Source organism: Peromyscus maniculatus, chromosome 22 (assembly GCF_049852395.1).
Source record: "Peromyscus maniculatus bairdii isolate BWxNUB_F1_BW_parent chromosome 22, HU_Pman_BW_mat_3.1, whole genome shotgun sequence".
Classification (NCBI taxonomy): domain Eukaryota; kingdom Metazoa; phylum Chordata; class Mammalia; order Rodentia; family Cricetidae; genus Peromyscus; species Peromyscus maniculatus.
In genome coordinates, this window is record NC_134873.1 from 53,970,392 (window position 1) to 53,994,967 (window position 24,576).

The 24,576-nt window shown below is 43.3% G+C and overlaps 1 protein-coding gene and 1 long non-coding RNA gene across 5 annotated transcripts in view; one reads left to right on the forward strand and one right to left on the reverse strand.

The window, feature by feature from the left end:
- The window catches only part of Camkmt (calmodulin-lysine N-methyltransferase), a 371,202-nt gene that overhangs the window by 235,598 nt on the left and 111,028 nt on the right, over nt 1-24,576 (forward strand). The gene's annotated exons all lie outside the window — the stretch shown is intronic.
- LOC121825200 (uncharacterized) lies at nt 13,837-16,005 on the reverse strand. Its single transcript, XR_006067329.2, has 3 exons — nt 15,583-16,005; nt 14,369-14,474; nt 13,837-13,972 (listed from the first exon to the last, which is right to left on the reverse strand). It is a non-coding gene; the product is annotated as an uncharacterized LOC121825200 (long non-coding RNA).

The following is a 24,576-nucleotide window of genomic DNA, read 5'->3' on the forward strand; positions in this document are numbered from 1 at the left end:
ACAAATGTGTAATATAAAAGATTGGATGTGTAAGAACCCAGGAGAGGGGCTGGAGAGACGGCTCAGTGGTTAAGATCATGTGTTGTTCTTGCAGAGGACCCAGGTACAATTCCCAGCACCTACATGGTGGTTCACAATCATCCATAAGTCCAGTTCCAGGAGATCCGATGCCCTTTTCCGACCTTTGTGGGCACCAACCATGAACACAGGGCACATAAATACATGCAGGTGAAACATTCATACATAAAATAAAAAATAATTAATTAATTAAAAAAAAGAACCCAGGGGAATGTATAGGTAACTCTGTGGTGTAATGTGGAGGTACAGATGAAGACATTAACTTAGTTTTATAGGTTTCTCTGAGGTTGGGGGGTGGCATAAAGGGAATTCCAGTCAGAGAGATTATTAGGAAGTGGTCGTCTACAGAAATATGAAGTAGTATCTTTATAAAACTAGCTTCGTTCATTTAGTAATTTATATTTAGTATTTGCTGCATGCCATGTAATACAATTGAGTATTATACATGCAAAGGGTAAGAGTCAAGGTTTCCTACCTTTAGACAGCATATAATTTAGTGGCTTGTTGTGGTGTGAATGGAAAATGGGATGCCTAGATAAGGCTGGATTGTGAGCAGGGTAGCAGGAATAAGTCACCTTGTACACTGCGTGTGCTAAGGGGTTATTGATTGTGTCAGAAGTCACTGGCTTCCTAACCAGTTTGATTGTCATCTCACCTGGACTCTTATTTCATATTTATGATGTCCATACTTTTTTTTTATTATTACACTATGTGTTTATACTGCTAGGCTAATATATACTCTAAAATTCATTTCCTGCCAAATTGAGGAATATAATTCTAATATGTTTCTTCCTGCATTCCATACTTTCTCTTGCATATCTCAGGCTTATTCTTACTTTGTAGACCATTCGGCAGTAGAAAGAGTCTTGCGTAGGGAAAGAAAAAACGATGAGGATCCTGTTTCAGATTCTGAACATGACTTATTCGAGTCAGGCTGAATAACGCTTTTAGAAGTAGGGGAGAAGCTGCTGCTCTGATATGCTCCCCTCCAGTTCCGGGGTTAACTAGCAGGGGCTGCTCCTTAGGAGGGCTTCGAAATCTAACCTAGTATTGTCATTCATTGCGTGATTAAGATACAAGACATTAGACTGTCCACACGGCCTCAAGCAAATCGTCTAGCGCCAACTCAGCATTTCCCCAAGTGAAAATGACTTTGTTACATGCAAGCCACCATTTCTAAGCAAGAGTTACAGCAGACACAAGCAAAGCAACTCAAGTGTCCTACGCAGGTCCTTAGGTGGGATATGTCTGTTTTCATAGCTGGGGCGCTGGGGTGGGGTAGAGACGGAGACGTAGAGACATACAGACAGAGACACACAAACAGAGAGATTATATGTCACCGCTTCCCAAATAGAAGTGGTGAGAAGAACCTGACACTGTCTTTTCCTAAGTAAACTTGGACTAATTACTTTGTTTCATTGCATGTGTTATGTCCAGAAGTGGAAAAATAAAGGCTGAGCACACTGCACATGGAAATGGACCAAGGAAGCCACTGTAGTGCTGAAAGCCCCAGAAATCAGTGATACCAATAGGCAGACAAGCCGCGGTGGGGCCAGCAGAAGATACCAGACAGGTGCGAAGCCAGGTGTGTGGAAGGCTAGCCGTGAGGAGAGTTGGGATCCAGATGTGCAGATGCCTGGGGAGTGGATCTAGAGAAACAGCTCGGAGGAAAACCTCAGAGATGGAAGAGGCGGCGGCAGCTTGCTTCAGCTCGGCAGTCTCTGCAAACACTGAGGCTGTTACCAGGGTAACTTGGGTGCAGCTGAGAACCTGACTGAAACAGGCATAAAAAGGCTGAGAGAAAAATGGTTTACAAGTAGTCAGTGTGCCGCCAATTTATCCTCTTAGAGAAACATTGCTATCACGTATTTCTGAACTCTCACCAGATCTATTTATGGTTTTTTAAATAATTTTTTTTCAAAGGAGTAAATTGGAGACTCCTTCCCAAAGTATATAAGGATGTAGTAACAGCATCTTTACATTTACTTTGCCAATGGGGTTTCTCTGAGGCCAAGAAAACTTCTCTCAGGTGGGATAGAGTTCAGCTGGCTTTTTCCAGCTTTTTGTCCTCTGCCTAAATAGCCATAATTAATAAACACACCCCTTTCTGCTCCTTTGTACCTAACCGATCTGAAACAGCCGAGATAGCATCCCATCAAAGGCCTAGAACATTCCGAGTTCACCACGCAGTAGATAGAGCAGTCCTCTAAGCTGATGGACATTGTAGCAAGTAGGAAGCAGCCGTCGTTACAGAGGCCTGACAGGGCTGCTGGAAGCTGTCCGGAGGCTGGTAGGTGTTCCGTGAGACCAAAATAGGCCATGGCCAGGGGCACCTGGAGAACAGTTAATGGCAGCCATTTAGCTGTCAGTCATTCCTCAGTTCAAATTATTGTAAAATACTTTGTTAGTTCGGAATCTGTTTGCTTAAGTAAGCCGTTCGGGTAGTAATATACTTCTCCAGGAGGCAATTAGGTATTCTTCATCTTGCAGCTTTTGAATAATAGCTGAGAAAGCTGGCATTGCACAGGCAAAGCTCAGATAAACACCAGATTATCATATTAATTTAAAGTCCTTATTAGTCTGTCAGAAGAATGTTGCAGACTTTTTTTTTGGGGGGGGGAGACCGAATGCTTTTTATTTTGTTATTTTTAAAGAAAAAAATCAGGAACTATCCCAATGTCTTAGAGAAATCGTTCATGCCTACATTTTTATCAGAGAGCTACTCTTTCCTCCTCCCTCCACACTACCTCAGCCCCGAATAGCAAATTTTCCTTTTAATTTTTAAAGGTATGTATTACTTTCATTTCTCCCCCCCTGAGCCATCCAAATGCCTGCATTAGAAAAGATGATCCCCAGCCGGGCGGTGGTGGCGCACGCCTTTAATCCCAGCACTGGGGGGGGGGGGGTGCGCAGAGGCAGGCAGATCTCTGTTAGTTCAAGGCCAGCCTGGTCTACAGAGTGAGATCCAGGACAGGCACCAAGGCACCAAAACTACACAGAGAAACCCTATCTTGAAAAACCAAAAAAAAAAAAAAAAAAAAAAGAAAAGAAAAGAAAAGACTATCCCCTTCTTTCCGATTTGACTGTAGCATTAGGACGTCTTAGTAATACTAAACACAGTGTCATAGTCTTTTGTCATATGACAAAACACGTCTTGGAAGAGGGGATCTAAACTGAAGAATTGCCTCCACTAGACTGGCCTGTGGGCATGTCTGACGGAGCATTTTCTTGATTGTTACTTGATGTAGGAGTTCTTTGCTGTGGGCGGTGCTGTCCCTGGACCAGTGGGCCTGGGCTGTGTATGAGAGGTAGCTGAGCAAGCCAGGAGGAGCACCCCTCCAGGGCTGCTTCACTTCCTGCTCTGAGCTCCTGCCCGGGCTTCCCTTTATGACAGACTGTCCCTTGTAAGCTAAAATGAACCCTGTCCTCCCCGAACTGGTCTTTGGTCGCAGTGTCTATTTATCATAGTAACAGAAGACAAACTAGTCCCCAGGTGGCCATGGTTATTTGAAATAATGTCTCCCGTGTATTCGTGGTGTCTTTTGCCTTTGAAGAGGGCACCAGCTCAATGTGTTCTTCCAAGTGAGTTCCGTATTTATGCTTTGCCTGCGCAGCTGTCAATACTTGCTTTTCAACCGTGATTTTGTTTCTAACAAGAGATAAATCATGTCAGTGACCCCTGGCCATCTCTTTTGTTGCTTTCAAGTCTAGAACTCGAGGTCACGAAAATCAAGTCATCACTCAACGGTGTTCCATTTGTATTGGGAATCGGGGTGTTTTCCCCCAGATCTGAGGGTATACACAGAGCGACCCTCCCCTAAAATCAAAAGCTACCTTTTCCCTGTGGCAGCCACCAGGGCAGGTTATACACAGAAGAAACAGAAGTTACTTCTGATTCAGAGAAAGGACCGAGAACTATGAAATCCTCAGGAAATATCCGAGGGGCCCCCAAACTGGGTGTCTCTCCTCAGACCTCACAAACACCTGTCGCCTGTCACATGGAACCAAGTCTTCTCAGAGAGAAGGAAGTACCCTCTGAAGCAAAATTGTAGGGCACAATCAGATTTGAGGTTAGTGCTCTTTTATGAAGAAATCACACAGCATCTAGTCCATGTGCCCATTAACCGTATAGTCCCGGCCATGAAGGCTGTTGTTCGGTCCACACAGAAAACAGACAAGTGAGTGAGATTGCATCTGATGAATTGCCTCGGACAGTGTCTGACCTTTGCCTGCTCCGGCGCATGTGGTCAGTGACATAGGCCACGGACTGCTAGCTCTGCTTTTCATAGGTCAGACAGATGTTCATAGCTGCTGGCAAGCCCAAGCCCTCAAGGAAATTTTCTCTGGGCTGTCTGAACTGCCAGCTTAGTGTCCACGCTTTGCTCTCAGCAGCGTTGATCTCTTGAGAGCATCCTGCATTACGCTTCCAGTGACGCTTTGACGTGGAGAAAACAACATAGATGCTCCTTGATTTGCTATGGATTTGGGTCTTGCTAAACCAATGGTAAGTTGAAAACTGTGTAACACAAAAGCCTGTTAAAAGGTCTGAGGATGTAGCTTATTCACAGAGAACCAGCCTAGCGTGTACAAGACCCTGGATTTGACAGCAACAACATGGAGTCGGGGGCATGTTTAAAAGATATTTTGTAAAACCTCAGGGGGTACATTTCCAGGTTCAGATTTTTTAAAAATAATTTTTATTTTATTTTGTTGATGTATGTGGGTGTTTTGTCTGCATGTACATCTGCACCCCAGAAGATGGCATCACATCCCATAGGACTACAGTTATGGAAGGTTGGGGACTTCCAGGTGGGTGCTGGGAATTGAACTCGGGATCTCCAGAAGAACAGCCAGCACTATTAACTGCTGAGTCATCTCTCCAGCCCTAAAGATTTTAATTTTTTTTTTAATGGGTATGAGTGTCTGTCTGTATACCTTTGTTCCCCTTCTGTGGGGAGCTTGGTTTGTCAAGATGACATCTGAGTATCTGGGAGGGAGCCCCAAGTCTGTTTACCTTCAGCTGCCAAGCCTGAGGATGTCAGTGCCTGTGCCCTGGGCTGCACAGATTAGAGTTACTGGCTTCATATCCTGGCTTTACTCATCATGAGCGCTGTGGTTTGGGCCAGTTATCCAACCTCTGCAGACCTCGGTCTCCTTATACATAAAACAGGGATGTTTACCTCCTTCAAGTGTTACGGGGGAGAAATGAACCATTGGTATAAATACAGCGGACCACACAGTGCCTCCGTCTGAGCGGAAGTTAGCTGCTGTACTCCTGGCACTTGTCACTATTGCTAATGCCCTTATTCAACCCAAAGTTTTCTTTCTAACACAGTCACTGGGAAAAAGAATGGGTGGGTACAGTGGGGGGTGCTGGTCCCGTGATACGTTAATATTGGAAAGCTTGAGGTAGTCCCAAATTGTCTTTCAAATCCTTTTAAAAACCCGCCAGCCATGAATTTCCCCAAAGCCTCTTGGAACCTCTGAGCATGTCTAGCCAGGGTCACGTGATAAGCAATGTATTCCATGTAGTCACCCTGCTCTGTGTGAACCTGAGTGACTGGGGCATCTGTTCTAATTGCAGAGAGGGGCCTCTTCCTGTTTTATTGTTGTTGTTGTTGTTGTTGTTATAGATTTGGTAAGTACATCACTGTTGACCTTCAAACAGTTTTCTTTTTTTGGACATGAATCCTTGTACCCCGCTTCTCTCACTTGTGGTCTTTAAGCCTAAAGAGTCTTTGGCCGGGCGGTGGTGGCGCACGCCTTTAGTCCCAGCACTCGGGAGGCAGAGCCAGGCGAATCTCTGTGAGTTCGAGGCCAGCCTGGGCTACCAAGTGAGTTCCAGGAAAGGCGCAAAGCTACTCAGAGAAACCCTGTCTCAAAAAAAAACCAAAAAAAAAAAAAAAAAAAAAAGAGTCTTTGAAGTCATGGTATAAAAATGAAATGTCAGTGTCGCTCTTGGTGAGTGAGCCACATTCAAGAGTAAGGCAGGTGGGAGTTCGTGTGTTCCTTTCTGACTTCACAGGCAACTCCTGTTGCCTGTTCTTTGTCTAACATTCCTCTTCTAAGCTACTTCCAGACAGTCATGGAGGAAGATCTCAGGAGCTCATTCGGGCTGATCCCTGACTTGGGCAAATGCACCCTTCTCTGGATGAGGAGTAGCAATTCTCCCAGCTGAGACACTGGGGTAGTCGACCAACCCCAAACCTAAGCCAGTAGACTCACATCGCAGATAATCATTTGTCGTTGCAGGTATAGGGTCAAGTCCCACTGTGGAGAGTAGTTGGGCGAGTATGTTTGTTTCTGATCCCAGACACGAGCCAGGAATCCAGAAGAGGCACATTGTCCTTGCACTGATGGTGACAATGGCATTTCCCAGCATCCTCTGAGCTACACCTCACCTTTGTTGCCACCTGGACTCCTGAAAGACGATGGGAAGGTTTCTCTGACATTATTCTTCTCTTAACGGCTGCGTTCTTTCCAGACTGCTGACTTTAATAGTTTGTGCTCTCTCAGAAGGACGCATGTCACAGTCGTGACGTGCTCCTGTGCCTCTGCTGCCTCTGTTAATGGAAAACGTTGGTAGAGAAGATACTTTTACCTTTGTTGACTAAAACTCCTCTTCATTGCCATCTGAATAAAGCTGCAGTTGGTGTGGGAGGGCCTCGGGGATGAGAACGAACAAGCCTGAAGGATAAACGAAGAATGGGCAAAGAGAAAATAAAGAGGCTAAAGGAAATAGAGGCTCATCTGGTGGAAGGGATTAAAGTGCCCTGGAAAAGCATCTCAAGTGCTTCCTAGTTGTACTGATGGCAAAAGGCAGCTGTGTGGAGTCTCAGCGAGTGTCTTCTGAGCGCCACTGTTTCCTGGGGCTGAAAGAGGTGCTGCGGGTCCTTCATGCCCATTTAGTCTGACTTAGGGAATGCTGTGACTGAGGACATGGTCTGAAAATAAGCTTCCCGCTTCCCTGCCCTGTGTGGGTGATGGTGTGTGAGTTTATGACAACCCCTGACCTTTTTCTCTGTTGGAGCCTTACTGTGTGGGCTAAATTGACACCTGGCCAGGGTGTTGGCAAGCCTGGTGAGTGTGTCTGAAGGACTTCTAGGGGAAAGTTGTGGGGAGGGATGCCCTTGGGCCCCATCTTTCCGGAGCACAAAAGGAAATGACACCCAGGACCCAGCTGTGCGGAAGCTCTGTTAGGACTTCCTGAGGGACTTTGCATGCAACAGTCTTAATCTTTCTCTGTAGGAATAAACAGAGCGCATACAATTACCCACAGATGATCTCAAGCCAAAGACTCGCATTGGGTGTCTCCTATGCATGTGCATGGCTGTAAGCATAATGGGTCTTAAGACAGGATGCCTTATCTTTACCCTGAGGGCAGTCATGGTAAAATGGGTGGAGAGATGAACAGGCAGAAAAAACATGCACTGAACCCTATAAATGAGTCAGCAACATGTCTTACTTCCTTTCTTCAGTACCCATAATACTTTTCAAAAGACTTCCAATTCAATTAGTTCCTTTGATTATATTCAGTTTCATTTGCAAAACTGATGCTATTTCATATTCCTTAAAGATTACTACTGAATATAAGATATTTCGATCAGACAAGCCGATTTGGTACCATAATGTCAATGGCACATTATAAAACAGGGAATGTGAGAAGGTATACAGTTATCAGTGTGAATAGACTGTAGTGCAGTTATTTGAAGGAGAGGAGTATGATGATGGCTTGGAGAGATGAAGAAAAGCAGGATGAAGGGAAGGCTAAGCTAGGTCTTGAAAGGCAGATGAAAGCTGATGGATACTGGGCGATAGAAAGATGGCTCAGTGGTTCAGAGCACTGGCTGCTGTTCCAGAGGTCCTGAGTTCAATTCCCAGCAACCACGTGGTGGCTCACAACCATCTGTAATGAGACCTGGTGCCCTCTTCTGGGATGCAGGCATACGTGCAGGCAGAACACTGTATACATAATAAATAAATAAATCTTTAAAAAAAAATCAAGAGATTTAAAAACAAAGCTGATGGATACCAAGGACTATAGAAGAAACCCTATCTAAAAAATAAACCAAAACAACAATAACAACAACAGAAACGCACCGTATTTGTGGGGTTAGCAATCTAACTCAGTGGGTAAAGGCTCTTTCAGCAAGCCCGCCAACCCAAGTTTGGTTTTTAGAACAACCTATGGAAGGAGAAAATCAGCTTCCAGTGGCTGTCCTGCAACCTCTGATGGTTATGAGAAGTGGCGCTGGTGGCGGCCCTGGTTACCGGCAGAAAAGTCCTGGGCCACAGCCACAACTGCCAGAGTTACAAAGAGCTTTATTAGAAAGAAGGAGGGGACAGGAAGGAGGGGAGCCAGGCCTGGAGAGAAAGAAAGATGGCGGGAGCAGGGCAGAGAGCAGGGAGCAGAGGGGAAACAGGGAACAGAGAGAGAGGGTTGGGGGCCTTGTCTGGCGTAAATGTAGCCACCAGTGCTCCCTGATGATGTAAGACCAAAGACCCCAAGCTTGGAATGTGCCAGAGTGAGGGCAGGATCCTAACAACCTCCCTGTGTGAGCTTTAGTAAAGAGAGAGAGAGAGAGAGAGAGAGAGAGAGAGAGAGAGAGAGAGAGAGAGAGAGAGAGAGAGAGAGAGAAAAGAAGAAGGAGGAGGAGGAGGAGGAGGAAGAGAGAGACAGAGAGAAGGTTATGGGAAGGTTTAAAAACAAAACCCAAACCAAGGCTGGAGAGATGGAGTGGTTAAGAACACTTGCTGCTTTTGAAGAGGACTGGGTTTTGATTCCCGGCACCACATGGTGGTTCATAACCATCTGTAAGTTTAGTTCCAGGAACTCCAGCACTCTCTTCTGACTTCTTCGGATACCAGGCACATATGTGGTACATACATGCATGCAAAACAGGCATACATGCAAAATAAAATAAATCTTTAAGAACGAAAATAGTAAATAAGAAACATACTCTCAATTTTGCCATTGAAAAAAAAAAGAAAGAAAAAAAAAAGTATTTCCAAAAGAATTTAGCAGTTTTTCAATCACAACAATGTTCTGTATTTTTCTCAGAAAATAAAATCCATTTATTAAAAGCAACACTTGGAGCCAGGTATGGTGTCCCATGTCCTTAATCCTAGCACTTAGGAGACAGAGGCAATCAGATTTCTGTGAGCTTGAGGCCAACCTGGTCTACAAAGCAAGTTCCAGGCCAACCTGGGATATTAGTGAGCCCCTGTGTCAAAACAAATCATAAAAACAAAACAAAACAAAAAAATCTTCAGGCTGGGGCTGTAGCTGAGTCCTAGGTCATGTATTTCTTATGCATGAGGCTGTGTGTAAGTTTAGTACCCAGTGCTGAGAGAAGGAGGAGGAGGGAGAGGAGGAGGAGGAAAGGGGAAGAAGAGGAGGAGGAGGAGAAGGAGGAGGAAGAAGAGTACTAAAATAACCTTTAACTCTTCGTCAGGATTCAGCAATGTATTGGGCATCACTAGGACCATCATGATGGCTCTGGATCTCCTCCTCCCTCCCCGCTGTGAACCTGGAAAGATGAGATGCCAGTGCCATAGCTGAGATCCTTCAGCACTTCCATAGTGTACAGATGTGATTGATGTTAATGCGTTATGATAAAATAGACTAACGGGAGATAGAGATGGAGTGTTGAGATGGAGGTATCGATGCTCTGTTATCTCTGCCCCCTGCAGGAAAGGTACAGCAATCCTCTCATGTTGCCATTACCCTTTTGTGACAGAAGACACTGTCTTCATTTTTTTTTTCATTTTGAGTCAAAGCATAAAAATAGGCAGAAATGTTTTTAGCTAACATGACTATGATAGTCTCTGTGCTTTGATTTAATTGTTCGAAGAGATCAAATTGTACTAGAGCAGAGGAATCTGAATCCAATAGAGCTGTCAGCACAGCAGAATGTCAGTCATCTTACCAAATCGCCCCCTATAGTGTCATCCTGTGTAGTTCTTTAATTTTAGGCCAGAAAACCGATGTAAGAAATATTGTGTGGAATATACCCCAAAGAACTGCCCTGTGTGGTCCGTTTTATATTGTGCATAGAAATAAAAAGAGCCCACAACACAACACTGTAAGTCGATTTTACCAACATACTTAGATGGGATGGTAACCATTAACTAGGCCTGTGTACTCTTCAAAAAAAGCATCACACTTTCAAATTACGCATTTAATTTAACAAAGCTCAACACATACAAGTTTTTATATAGTTCATCTCTCAGTCAGTTCCAAAGAGTCAAACGTGATTATGGAGGCTGCAAGGGCTTTTTGTGTTTTCTTCAAATGATACAGCCCATGTATGCGAACAACAAGGCTGATGAATTTGCCGTTTTATTTAGTTGACATTCTAATTCAAGTAGTAAGCTGAAGTTTCTTTTCATTTCTTTGCATTATTAATATTATTCTGTTTTTTTGGTTAGCTTGGGTAAAAACTGTTCACTGGTGTCATTTTTGATAATTAGCCTTTTATATCTTGGAGTTTGGGGTAAGCAAATAAATATTTTAAATGTAATTGGTGCAATTACTGTATGTGCATTGAACAACTTTATATGGAGCTTCGTGCCATGTCATATTTTTATGCTGGTGGGGTTTTTTAAATTATTTTTTTAGATTGTATGCAGTATTCTTCTGAAATATATAATTACCAGCTCAACCTTGAGGTGGAGAAGCAAGGGTTCTGTCATTCTTGCAAACACTTGTATTGAAAGATACGAAAAGCTTGCCTTTCCCCCGGCATTTCTACGCCATCAATAGGAATAGTTCGAGTCTGACTGTTAGTGTTATTTTGACGTCTTGCGCACTGTCCTGGTAGGAGTCTAAGCCAAGAGCCAAAGCCCGTTCAGATTTGGCTGGCGAGAGGCTGGAAGGCTGTGAGTGGAAGGTGGTGGTGGTGGTGGGGTGATCAGGCCAGGGGTAAAAGCAGAAGAGGTGGAGACCTGAGCTGCCTCCCTGTCCTGTCTTCATGGCCTGGAGCACCCCCAAAAGCTCTAAGTCTTCTTAATCTTCCTGTAATAAAATTCAGCCCGCAGGAATTCTGGCCACACAGGGCAAGAGTTTGGTAGGAGGGCACCGTGTAAAGTAAAAGCTATTCCTCCCCAGATCCTAGGAAGTTTAGGGGAGGTCTTAGGACGGACACACAGAAAAGAAATGCTGAGATTCAGGAAGATAACTAATGTCAGTGGCACCCCTCCCCATGTGTGGCACACCGGCATGAGCATGCATACATATGTGCATGCATACCACACACATACACATGGAAAAAAAATGAGAGGCTGGGCGTAACAAGACACAAAGTCATACTATCCTTACTGTATCAATAGAAGTGTCTATCAAAGCCCTCCTTTGCTGCTGAGGATGTGGCTCTGAGGAAGAGCCTTCATCTGACCTGTGCAGGCCCTGCATTAATTAAAACCTCAGCATTGATAAGGGAAGAGAGAAACATAGAAAAGGGGAAGGAAGGGGAAAAGGAAAAGAGGTTCTTCTTTGCTGCTTGTCCCGGTTAGCTCATTCTCGGGGCATAGTCTTTCTTCCCTGAAGCAGATGTCTTAAGGGAGAGAGTGCTACTCTCAAAGTTGCTTGACCACGGCAGTAAATTGACTCAATTCCATGCCATTTGGTAAAAAAACGAGACAACAACAACACAATTGTTTTGTTAGTAGTATTTATCATTTAGTTTTATTTTCAATCAACACATAATAATTATGTCCTTGTGGAGTGTAACATGTCTGATACACAAAGTATGATTAGATCAATAGTTAGTGTATGCATCACACCGAACATTTATGGTGTTTGTTTTGGAAACATTCAGAATTTGTTTTGAGCTGTATTTTTCGGTCTAGTCACAGCTGTTGTGTGGGAGACTTTCCCTGGAAAGACGCAGCACACACGTCTACTCACCCCAGAAAGGGAACCCATCGTAACCGGCCAAATTATGATTGCACCAGAGTTCAACTTGATGAATAATGAGTTTTTATTGGAGTTACGAACAGGAAGTGTGGGTACAGGGAAGACTCAAAAGCAGCCACGGCACCTAAAACCCCAGTCAACACCCAATCAAGAAACTCAAACTGTGCTGCACCTTGGAGCACTCTAAAGCAGAAAGGTGGAGAACAGCAAGTCAGCAGGTGGGCGGGGTCAAATGGGCGGGTCATTGTCCCTTCCTCAGCAAGTGGGCGGGGTCAAGTAGGCGGGCCTCCCTCAGTGGTTGTTTACTGTAACCTTGGGAAGGGGCCTTCTGAACCCAGTAAATTTCACCTTTGTGAAGAGCTTTTGTTTCCTGAGTGCCGTGAGCTCCCATCTGCTAGAGAGAAAACTTCAGTTCAGAGGAAATTGTTCTATGTAACAGCACCGCAATTATATGTAACACCACCACAACGCATTCTTCTTCTAGCTACCTGTGGTTTTTATGCTATAGTCTTTAGGGTTTGGTTTTGTTATTTTGTTTTTAGAGCTAGGATCTTGCAGCATAGCTCTTAACCTTGCAGTCTTCCTGCCTCAGCCTCCCCCATGCTAGGATTACAGATGTGTCCAGCTTTAGCTCTTAATGATGTGGAGAAAAGGTTATTCGAATTCCCCTTGAATGAGATTATGACTTTTTTTTATCTACCAGTACTTATCAAAATGATTATCATGTATAACCTTTGACCCAACATTCCCCCTTTAGGAATCTATTCGAATGAACTATTCAAAGTACGTATGGATATAAATATGAGTCTTTATTTTCCACAATGGTGTGGGACTATAAAAACTATAGCATAAAATAATGTTACTAATCAACAGAAAATATGTTTGTTTCTTGATCTTTAAAAAAAAATTGTCAAAACATTTAAAACTTTTTCTACTGGCTTCAAATACATAAGGAGGAGGAGAGAATTGTAAAACTAATACAATAGTTCACTCTAACTTGAAACATGAGAAACATTCAAAATTGGGTTTTATTTCTTTGCAAATAGCTTATCAAGAGTAATTTGATCAGAACTTTCATAGTCTCATCAGATAACTTACCATCTGAAGCAAGCACCTTCTCTACACCTGACAAATTGTCATATTCATTTCTAAGTTTGGATAAGCTTCCAACATTTTGTTCTGTGCACTTTCAATGTTGTAAAATATCTTCGAAAATTCTTTTAATGTGAAGTTTTTGGCAGACGTTACTTCCTCTGGGGCATCTTCATTCTTTCGGAAACCACCTTCCTCACTCCCATCAATACGCCTTTACCGGCTTCTCCTAGCCACATTCCCACCCAGAGCCTCTCTTAGGGCAGCGGTTCTTCAGGTTCCCACCGCCAGCCCCTCCTTGGTTCCTCCCTTGGTATTCAATTTCAGTTTCACCTCCGCGGTTATTGCCTCTTGTTTCTTTGTTACACTTGAATTTTTGTCAAGTGTCATATGGGTTTTAACTGAGAAGCAGAAAAACAGCACAATTATGCTTTACTGTCTGTGCATAAACTGACTAACAGATGTATTATCAGGTCCAGATATTGCTAGCAATCCATGGAGTCTGCTTAAAGGGCAAAGGAATTTATCAGAGAAGGAACACTCACTGTCCAGAACAGGGGAATTATTGCAGGGTTCTGGAAGGTTGAAGCGCAGTCCCATGCTGTTCTTTTGCCTGCTCTGTCTCCAGCATCCAAAACCCTAAGGGAGCAAAGAGTGAGCCACATATGTGCATCCCAGGTCTTAAGGGTCCCCAACGACCACGCCCCAGGGGCATATACTTAAAGGTTATAGGCAGGTGTAACCGTTACCTGCTACCTCACTGGGGGGTGGTGCTTCAAGGTCACAGCTGGAACAACTCCCCACTATACAGATGTGTGATGAAGAGTAGGGTGGACTTCCTTAAGCATTTGCAGGGCTGCCATGGGAAGGGTCACTACTTTTGTCCTGAAAGGAATAGAAATGGGTACAATGATGAGATTTAAAAAGCTTAAAATTGTTATAAAGATTAGATGCATTAGGTTTGGAATCACTTTAGGGGACACTTGGTTCAAAGATTCTTAACTGTGTGTGTGTGTGTGTGTGTGTGTGTGTGTGTGTGTGTGTGTGTGTGTTGGTATTGATGCCAACAACTCAACCCCTCTATGGAGAAAGGCTGGTTTAGCCACACTTGTAAGAGTTTGGAGTCACCTACTTCCTGTCTGTGTAGGATTTAGAAACAGGATTCTGAGTCAGTCTAATCCATACACCATCTTACTAGTATATAGGTAAGATGTACCAGCAAGTACTTTCTAGCCCTCGGCTTTTTTCTCTGTAAAATGGAGCAAACAAACTAATAAATACCTTTGAGAGCAGTGACGCCTTGGAGATGACATGACTGACTTCATATCGTCTCCTCACATAGATTCCATCAGCTTGTTCTTCTAGGCAGCCCACATAGTCACAAAATCTAGGTTTGAAAATGCGGACCAGCTAGAGCAAACAGCTTCAGACAAGCATTTCAGTTGTCTGCCTCTAACCAAATTATTACCGTGAATTCTTTCTTCAGAGTCATCAGGAAGAGCCAGGGGTGTGGCCCACACCTGTCATGTCATCACATGGGAGGTGGAGCAGGAGGGTCGTGAGTTCAGGACTAGCCTACGCTCCATCGTGGGTTTGGTGGCAGGTCATTGAGATAAAGTGAAACAATTACTGACTTTTACCACAATTCCTAGTAAATAAAAGTTAAGCATGCACATGAATCCCAGTGAGTCATGATTTTATTTAAAGTGATGATATGTGTCAAGTTTTCCATTCAATGAGGGTGTGGGTCTAGAATGACTTGGTAAAATAAAATACCCCCCTCACTCGTGTGTTCTTGGACTCTATTTTCTTTCAGTTTTCAGGTTCAACGGCTTTTCTCATCACATTGCTCATCCACAATCATTTATTGAACCCCTACTGAGTTCCAGGTTCAGTGCTAAGGTGCTGGGAGCACTCGGGGGTGGGGGGTGGGGGGTGGGGGTGGGGGGCAGGGGCTCCGTGCTCAGGTCTTTCAAATCAGGAAGATAAAAGAGTTCAGGTAATTGCAATATGATGTGATTCAGGTTAAAAACAATAGTGTCTAAATGATACAAATAGAGCAAGCGGAAAATTGTACAGAAGTCCGGGAGAGACAGAGCCCCTGGAACCTCTGTGACGGAGAAAACATCTCAACTGGACTCTGTTAGGTAGAAATCCGGACACAGGACGTAAGCAGATGGTGCTGTTTCATATTTGGTATGAAATTTCCCAGGACTAACTGACTACCAGACTGAGAGGGCAATAAATTTGGGTTCTTTCTTTGTTTTTTTGTCCCCAACATTTGACAGAAAATCAAAAAAGTGATGGTCCAAGTTAGAGGTACGTGGCAGCATCTGATGGTACAAAGTACAACCCGCCCCCCTCACCTTACCGCCTGGCTTTCATTCTCAGGACCAAATGGGCCACCATGCCTTCAGCCAAGGCCTCCCCCCCCCCCTTGTAAGCTTTTGTGATTTTATGGGGAAGCAGAAACCCTCCCTCAAAATCGAACATACCTCGTTAGACAGAATGCTGTCCTACAGTCCTCCTGAGCTGTGAGCTTTGGTAGAAGGTAAAGAGAAGACAGCTGTGGATGCCGTTCATTCAAGCTCTAGCAACCGTAGCGGGAACCGTAGGTATTCTGCTTCCTCCTAACCATTCGGATTAGTTTCTTAGAGCTGCTGTGATCAAGTACCACAAAGCAAGGAACGGAAAACGGTAGAAATGTATTGTCTAGCGGTTCTGGGGACTGTGTGCTCCTTCTGCCGCGCCTGGGCAAATCCCCGTCCTTGGCTCTTTCTGCTGCTCCGCTCGGCGTGCAGCTGTATGACGACAGTCCTGTTCCCGTCACCACTGTGCCCTCCCCTGTGTCTGTCTGTCCTCACATGGCCAGTCATTCTGGATTGGGGGCCCCACCCCGGTGTAACCTCATTGTGACCGAATTCGATCCTCAACACTCGGTTGTCCTGGGCAAGGGCGCAGCTAGCCTCCAGTCATAGCCTCACGTGTTTGCACTCAGCGTGTAAATAAGGAGCGGTCTGCTTCCACTCTGCCTTTCTTTGTTAGGTTTTGAACACGTTTTTTACAAGCCTTATTTTAGTCCTCGTTTGAGAAACAGTTGTTTCAATTACGAAACTGTGACAGAAAAGAGAGAGACTATGGGAGATTTTGTTTTCAAAGTATGGGGGGGCGGTTCTATTCCATTCCTTATGAGAAAATGTATAACTATGAAGGGCTGAAGATTTTGTAGAACTTCTGGAAAGAGCCTGCTCTTCTGGCTATTTTTTGAGTAATTGTAAACAATAAAAACTAAAAGAGACACAAACAATTCAGGCAGGCATTGGGCTTTCCAGGAGCTAGAGCACTCTGTTCAATGGGCTTATGGTGAAAATGCTCAGTAATCATTAGAAACACAAATTGCAAAGGAAATGACAGATGATGACCTTGTTTATGGTGATATGAGTTGATCAGTCCTCTGGAAGAGCATTTGACAACTCTGTCTGGGGTTCTAAGGTGGAAAGGTTGAAAATGCCTGAGGATCAGGGCATTTGCTGTGAGGTCGTGTCTCCTAGGAATGTGAGAAGCTGCACCCGTGAAGTCTCACCACCGTGACTGCCCAAACAGGAACTGAACAAGGACAATAGGAATAGACATGCCAGAGTGGACTGGGGAAAACCCACAAGGCGTCAACCCTAGACAAAACGACAGGCAACGTAGAAATGCTCAGGATCGGAGAACCAGGCCTCCCCAGGGAAGAGTCTCCAGATTGCTGTCTAATACCTAATGGTTATCCCTGAACATATATACACAGGTAACACTATACAGACTGAGTGGGTTATGTTTAGGAATACATATGTATGCATGTAACAATAATAAAAAGAGGCCATGAATTTGAAGGCAAGAAAGGAGGGATCTGTGGGAGGGCTTGAAGGGAGGCCAAAAAAGGGGGAAATGAAATTATAATTATGCTATACTTTCAAGAATAAAAAAAATGAAGAAAAAAGTACAATTAATATCTCTAGAAAGTTCTACCCTAAACAGATAGGCTGAAGATGAAAAAGAATTGTGTCGCAGAAGCTGCTAACCACAGATCATTTGTAAGAATGAGAACTTGTGAGCAATCTAGACTAATAGTTAAAGGAATAGTTGGCAGGATTATGATGTGCATCATGCTTTTGTTGGAATATGCAGCCATCAAAAGGTATAATTATGAAGACCTGTGGTAACATGAAGAAATACTTAGTCTTTGAGCTGTGTGGTTTGTGTGCACACACGTGTTTATCATATATGTGGGTGTATATGCTCACAAGTGTCTGTGGGTGCACATGGGCCTGTGTGTGTGTCTGTGTGGAGGCCAGAGGTCATCGCTGGGTGTCCTCAATTACTCTCCACCTTTTTTCTTTCATGAAGCAGGGTCTCTCACTGAACCTGGGGCTCTCCAATTTGGCTAGGCTGGCCAACCAGTGAGCTCCAGGGATCTGCCTGTCTCCTTCTCCCCGGCATTAGGATTACATGGGGTATAGCCAACCATGCCTGGGTTTTTACATGGGTGCCAAGGATCCAAACTCAGGTGCTTATCCTTTTCTGTGACAAGCTCTTCCCTAATGGAGCCTTCTCCACCCTACAGTTGAATGACTTGAAAAGTAGTATATATGTTTGCAGTTGTATAAACCTCTAAAGTATGCCTATGGAAAAATGTCAGCAGCAATGAGATGAAGTGGGTAAGAGTTGTCGGGAACATGAAATTGTTTCAAAGTGATATGATTATGAATCATTTTCCCATCATTGTTGAAAGTTTCTCGTAATTTAAAAAGCCTCAACATACTCAACTTTCTATTGACTTAAATTCCTCCTGTGCTTCTTGCACACGAGCAAAACTTTGGGGGTAATCTCGTGAACTTTTGGGAAACCAAATATTTGCTTACAGGCGTAGTGTAAATCCCACCAGGCTCTTTCTTTCATAAATAAGTCTTGTCCTAAGTGGTCGGATTATCCTGATCTGAGAAAGCGACATTTGATGAAAGCGTTTCAGTATGGTATATGTGCATTCTATAATTAACGGTGATGTCTTTGACTGGCAAAGTAATTATTTTAATCCCGTCTTCGTTATTCACTTCAGTTTCGGTTTATGGCTTGGACTTGAAAGCTGTTTTCAAAGAAAAGAACTTATCCATAGGCTGGAGAGAAATGGGCTTCCTTGTACCCTGGCAAATGATCTCTTCTGACTTGGTCGTCATGGTGGTGTGGGTTTGACGCCAGCTAATCCATGTTGTTGAGTATCATAGCGATCTCGTCATTTGCATTGTTAAAAAGAAGATGCCCCCCTCCCTCCCCACTCCTCCTCGCCTTCTCAGACAGAGTGTAAGGACTCAGAGCCATACTGAGGAAAGAAAATAGGCTTTATGGAAGAGAGATGGCAATAGATCATAAGTGACATGAAAGTGGTAGAGTGAATAATGGGAGTGGAAGTGTTTAAGTGGAGATGAGGGAAACAGAGAAGTGAGAAATGAAGAGTTGTTGGGAAAGTCAACAAAAGTATGCACTAAAATGTCATAAGATAATCTGATGCCTGGCAAAATAATTAAAAGTAAATTAAGGAAATACAGATATGGGAATAAAATAAAATTCTACAACTTATTTTAAAACTAAGGAAAGCAAATGTACTACTCAGGAATAAGTAAATTATCTGGTGTGAGGCCTTTGGCCTGCTGCTTTTTCCTGGCAAGGGTTCCCTGGAATGGTTGGACAGCTCCCTGTCCCTCAGGGAACACAGGTACCGACTCTTTTCAGGGTGTGACGAGTAACCAAGAATGATGGCCCCTCTGGGCTCTCTGCTGCTCAGGCTTGATTCGATTATGCCTCTGTGATTGACTAGGCTTCAAATTCGCTAGTCTAGATCGCTACCTGAAGACTAATTTTGGGTGGTAGTACATCTCATCACCCTCCAGCTCCCAAGTCATGCACTCATGCACACACGTACGTGCGATATTCTTCACACAGGCTTCCTGTGACTAAAACAGCATGTGCCTTTTAAGAGAAAAGAGGGGTTTGATGGGGTAGGGGTGAGAGCGATGGAGGAAAGGAGTTAATCCATGTCTCCAGGATAAAGACTAGACAATGGGGATCCATGCAAAACAGCAGTGGACAGTTGACATCCACTGACTCCCTAGTGAAATGCAGCCCGCCCTCCATTATTCGGGGACCAGATCATCCAGGGTGTAGATTATCCAGGCCATATGCTTCTCTTCCTTTGCCATCTGGCTGGTTGCCTGCTTCTCTTCCTGTTAACACAGAAAATACTCATAATACTCAGTTCATGTCTGCCAAGCCATTTCTATTACCTTATGTTCGTCCCTTTTAAGCTTACTCAGAGCACCTCCTGGCGAAGCCCGGTTGCTTGGCATATCCGGATCCCTCACAGGACACACAGGTGAGTTTCTAGTGTTCAGGCCTCTGCTTGTTGAACCTAGCTTGGCAAGAGTCCCTTTCTGTCTCTTGTGTTTATTATTTATCACTTCAGCTAGCTAGTGGGCTACTTTAAAGCAATGGACATCTCCTCTGCCTTTAATACCCTCTTCAACTGGCCCAGAGAGCTCTTCTTCACAAGTCCAATGGGGACAAGTATTTGTAGGCTAAGTACCATTCATCCTTATTTCAGACACATATTTCATGACAAAGTCACAGCCATAAGGAACAACAAGCTGAAATACTATTTAAAAAAAAAAAAGCAAATGCAGACTTTTAGAATTAGAAGGAAATCGGAATAATTTTATAGTGTTGATAAAGAAGTTGAGATAGAAAAATTTCATCTATCAATTGAAAAGTCACTTGTCTTTGGTTACCCAGGAATTTGTAGCAGAGTCAGGACTGGAATTCATATCTCTGTGGCCATTTCTGTTACATTTTTAGGGTTATAGATATCATAACAATTATTTAGAGTTATCTTTATTTACTTTAAAGATTGATCTAAGACAAGAACCAAAAAGATTTCACCCAATGTCTAGAACGCAACTGACACATAGTAGGTACCAGTCAATGTCTGTTGAATGAAGGAGCGAATAGTTTTTTCTCATTTCTAGGAACTGGGAGGACTCTCTAGTTCTGGTACAATCAAACCCACTTTTGAAGCAACTTTCTCCATGGGTTTTTAATTGACTCTAGACAAATAATTCTGCCACAAGTTACAGTGAATGCATTAATTTCCTGTTAAGGGATATCAGAAGTTACTAGAGAAGCAAGTTAATGCTCTTACATTGCAAGTGAATGTCTGTTGACCAAATGTCTATATGGGGTGGGGGATTCATGTAGCTTTATATAGAATTTCAGTTTAATAAAATTCTCTAATTTACAGACCTTACATGAAAACCAAATTTTTATTATATTACTTCCTTTAAACTTTTTTTTTAGACTACTCAAATAATGCATGTCCATTACGGGAAAATTGGAAAAGAAAGGCAATCATTAAGAAGAATAAAACTGCTGGGTCCTGGGAGATAAAGGCTGTTCGCATTTGTCTCTGGCTCGACCTTATTGTGTGGAACTCACCCGTTCATACTAGTTAGCAGAGCTAACACGCTAGTTGGCTCGGCTTTCCTCATATGTCCAAACATTACTCAACATCAGTAAACACTTCTGGAAACCACTTTCAGGGGTTGCAGTGGTTTCTGCAGATGTGTCATAACTTGCCTAATGCCCTGTCTGCAATTTTTTCACACAATTGTCATTATACTAGACAACATCCAGTGGTATTCTTAGAATGATTTCTGAAGTGTGCCGGCGCTGCACCGAAAATACAGATAGTGTAAGGCTCTAAAATGTGAATGTTTCAGTCAGAGGGAGGACTTTCTTGGAGAGTTCGAGCTGTTAGCTAGAAGAGACCCAGTACTTGTTTTTGGTTTTTTGTGGCAGAAATAAACACTTTCTTATTATGTGTTAATACAATTATATTTAACAGTCAATAAGCTCCAAAATGCATTGTTTTAGATGGTCTCCAGATATCTAAATCTGTTAAATGGTGGTGTTATCCAATGATGATAATAATGAACTATGCTGACCAGTTTCCTTGTGACTCTTTAAGCGAGGATGCATTGTATGTGCTTAACATGAGGCCGTTTCTTGCTGGAGGCCAAACGTCACTGAACCGTGTGCTAATCTTCCCCCAACCCCTGGTTTTGCCCATTTCTAGGCTGATTATTAAAACAATAAGGTATTGTCCCTTCAATTAAATGGGAGTGACTCATTACAGGTACTTTCCCATCATCTGAACTTATCTCCTAATAGATCTCACATTATCTATACCCCAGTGAGAACAGGATTATTCCAGTGAGGCCTTTCTAGAAGAATACTTAAAGCATGGGGTCCAGAGTCCCCTCAAGCTTTGCACATGACAGGGTGTCAGAGAAGTGCTGTCCAGCTGGGAGGAAGGGAGGCAGAGCCGGGGAGAGACACCTGCTTACAGATCATCACGACAGCATGAAGTCTCCAGCAACCTTTGTCTGGAATCTGGAGACGCAAACAGAACCTCATTTGTCCGGTAGCAAACCTCAGCCTCTCCCAATACAATTTTAATACTATCTGAAGGAGACAAAATTAAAAATAGATCTGAAAGCATCTCATCCCACCTCTGGCTGGGACAGAGGATGGGCAAAACAGTTCTTCTTGTGTGGTATTTGGAGACTTGGTCAGTGAACAACACAAGGTCTCAGGCTCTGAGATGAGAAGACCGAGTCTCCTCAAGGGAGTTCTTTCTAAAGCACCAGAGAAGTACTAAATTAGCAAAGTTATTTCAAGTTGTGTACAAGTGGCTTTTTCTTGGAATAGGAGAATGCTGTTTGTTTAGACACTTCCATTGTCTTTGTAAAAGGCAGCTGCAGAAGAGATGGATGTGTGTGTTGCCATTTGTAAGACACCAATTTAAGTCCTATGAGAATTTGTTCTTAGATGGATTTTTTTTTCTTTAAAAAACAAAATAGAAGAACAAAAGTGAATGGTATTCTTCCAAAAGTACGTTTAGAAGGGCCTGGCTTATCAGTAAGAGTGGATGATTCAAGAAATTGTAACTTCTCTCAAAAAAAAAAGAGAAAAATAATTTATTTTCTGGGGTGGGGTATATAACCTAAACAAAACTGTTATCTTCTCTTTAGGGCTTGTACTTGACTACAGAAATGGTCAGTAACTAGGATCCTGGGACATTATTGCCCACCTGATGTGGTTTGGATGCGGTTCAGTGTATCCCTCAAAATGGCCTGTACTGGAAGATCTGTGTGCCATTGTTGATGTGGAGAACCCATAAGCTGTTCCCAGCAGAAGCTCGTCGGGTCAAGGGGGTCCTGCCCTCAGAAGGAAACTAATGCTGGTCTTATCAGGGTTGATTAAAAAAATTCCTTGTATCTTGATTTCTATCTCACCATTTAATCCACCTGTCTCTTGGTTATCCCTCCACGATGTGGTCACTCACCATGCTGTGATGTAGCCAGAAGGACCTCACCAGAGCCAAGCAGGTGTCAGTGTCTTAGACTTCCGGGATTGTAGTCTAAACAAACCTCTTTCATTTGTGATGTCCTTTCCTCCAGTGTTGTGTTAAAGTTGGCATAGGACAGGCTAAGACCATGGGTTCGGACGGGAGCAAATGTCAGGGACACAATAGCTGTGGAAATGCTTGGAGAGCTCTCTCCCACCTCCTTTCTGCTGTGGCAGGCTCTGAGTTTCTCTGAGAACCTTCAAGCCTGGGATGCTGGGATGCCCTCTAGTTATTACATGGAAGAACATGTCTAGGAAGTCCTCTGTGTGTGTGTGCGCGTGTGTGTGTGTGTGTGTGTGTGTGTGTGTGTGTGTGTGTGTGTAATATACCCTCACCACTATTACACTCAAAATAAGAAGGAAATGGAGACCAGATAGATGGCTCAGTGACTAAGAGCACTCGTTGCTTGTGTGGAGGACCCAGGTTCGATTGCCAGCATTCGCGTTGGTGGTTCACAGCCACCCATAACTCCAGTGCCAGGGGATCTGGTACCCTTTTCTGACCTCCGTGGGCACCAGGCACAGTGGTGGTGTACGTGCATACAGACCTGCAGGCAAAACAGTTAAACACAGAGTAAAATGAGTAAGTCTAGTAACGAAATCTTAAGGAAAAATATATGAAGAATGAAAGTGGGTAGAGACGCACTTCGGACAGAAAGGCCTATTTTAATTGGGATAGCACACTTACATTCAACTGACTGGATAGCTTGCATAGGTAGTGAATAAATTCCTTTCTGTCCCAGCGAGCAGAATGGTGAGTATCCTCTCACGTACCAGACCTGTGCCTTCTGGAGACGCATAGGGGACCTTTTGGCTAGTGTTTTCATTCACTGAGAACCACAGCACTCAAATGACCGATTTCTGACGGGGACGTATGACACACAGATAGGTCCCGTAATATGCCTGACTGCTTAACTCTTTTAGGTATGTTTGTGGTATTTGGAGCTACTTTGTTCTAGTGTTCTGATCAGGTGACACCCCCCCCCCAAATCCAGCTTATGAGGGGCATGTTAAAGTCCTGAGAAGCAAAGTTTAGAAGAAAATTCAAAAGGACATCTATGTTTTGAGGTTTCTGTACATGAAGGAGCTAAGAACAGAGTTATAGAAGTTACTGGTTTGCTTTATATATTTACATATGACAAATGAATGATTGAAACTTATGCACACTAAATACAATGACCAGTATGTCTAACCTAACTCATTTGTAGGGCTTTTAAAACGTCTTAAAATTGAGGCCACTCAAGAATATCATAATTTTGAAGTTGAGCACAAAATGACTCTCCTTTCCATAAAACGATGTGGCACATCAGAAATTTGTCTACATGTACCATCAAGATATTTCTAGCCAAGGCCGTGCTTCCCATGGTTTTGGTGCATGTTTGGGACTGGACTAAGTGCATGAATAGATGCACATGGAACTTTTCTCCAAGAAAACCATGGACTTGACCATAGCTGCTGAGAGATGATTTCTGAAAAGAGGTCATTCCTTCATGCAAACAGGGAAGCAAAGCAATTCCATCATAAAATATGTCTTTGCCAGCTGCATGCATTCTGCTTTGTAGATTTTTAGGATAAAAATGTATTTCAATAACATAGAATAACTGATGATAGATTTTCACGCATTTCTACTAACCCAAGAAAGAAAATGAACTGGACTCCAAAATAGTACAACATTCTCAACATCTTTTTAAGATCTCAGTTTCTAGTTTTAAAACTCCTATAAATGTTGCGTTCTTCCCCCATACTGTTTTATAGAAAATAATAGCTCTCTTCTCCAATTATTTTTCATAGTTTTACTCTGACGACTTTTCCAGAGACATAAGCTACATTAAAAATGTTTTTCAAGATTTATTTTTATTTTGTTTTGTCTTCTGCTGCAGTGCCCACAGAGGCCAGAAGAGGGCACCAGATCCCTGAAACTGGAGTTAGGGATAGTGATGAGCCCTGAGGTTGGGTGCTGTGACTTGGATCCCGGTCCTCTGGAAGAGCAG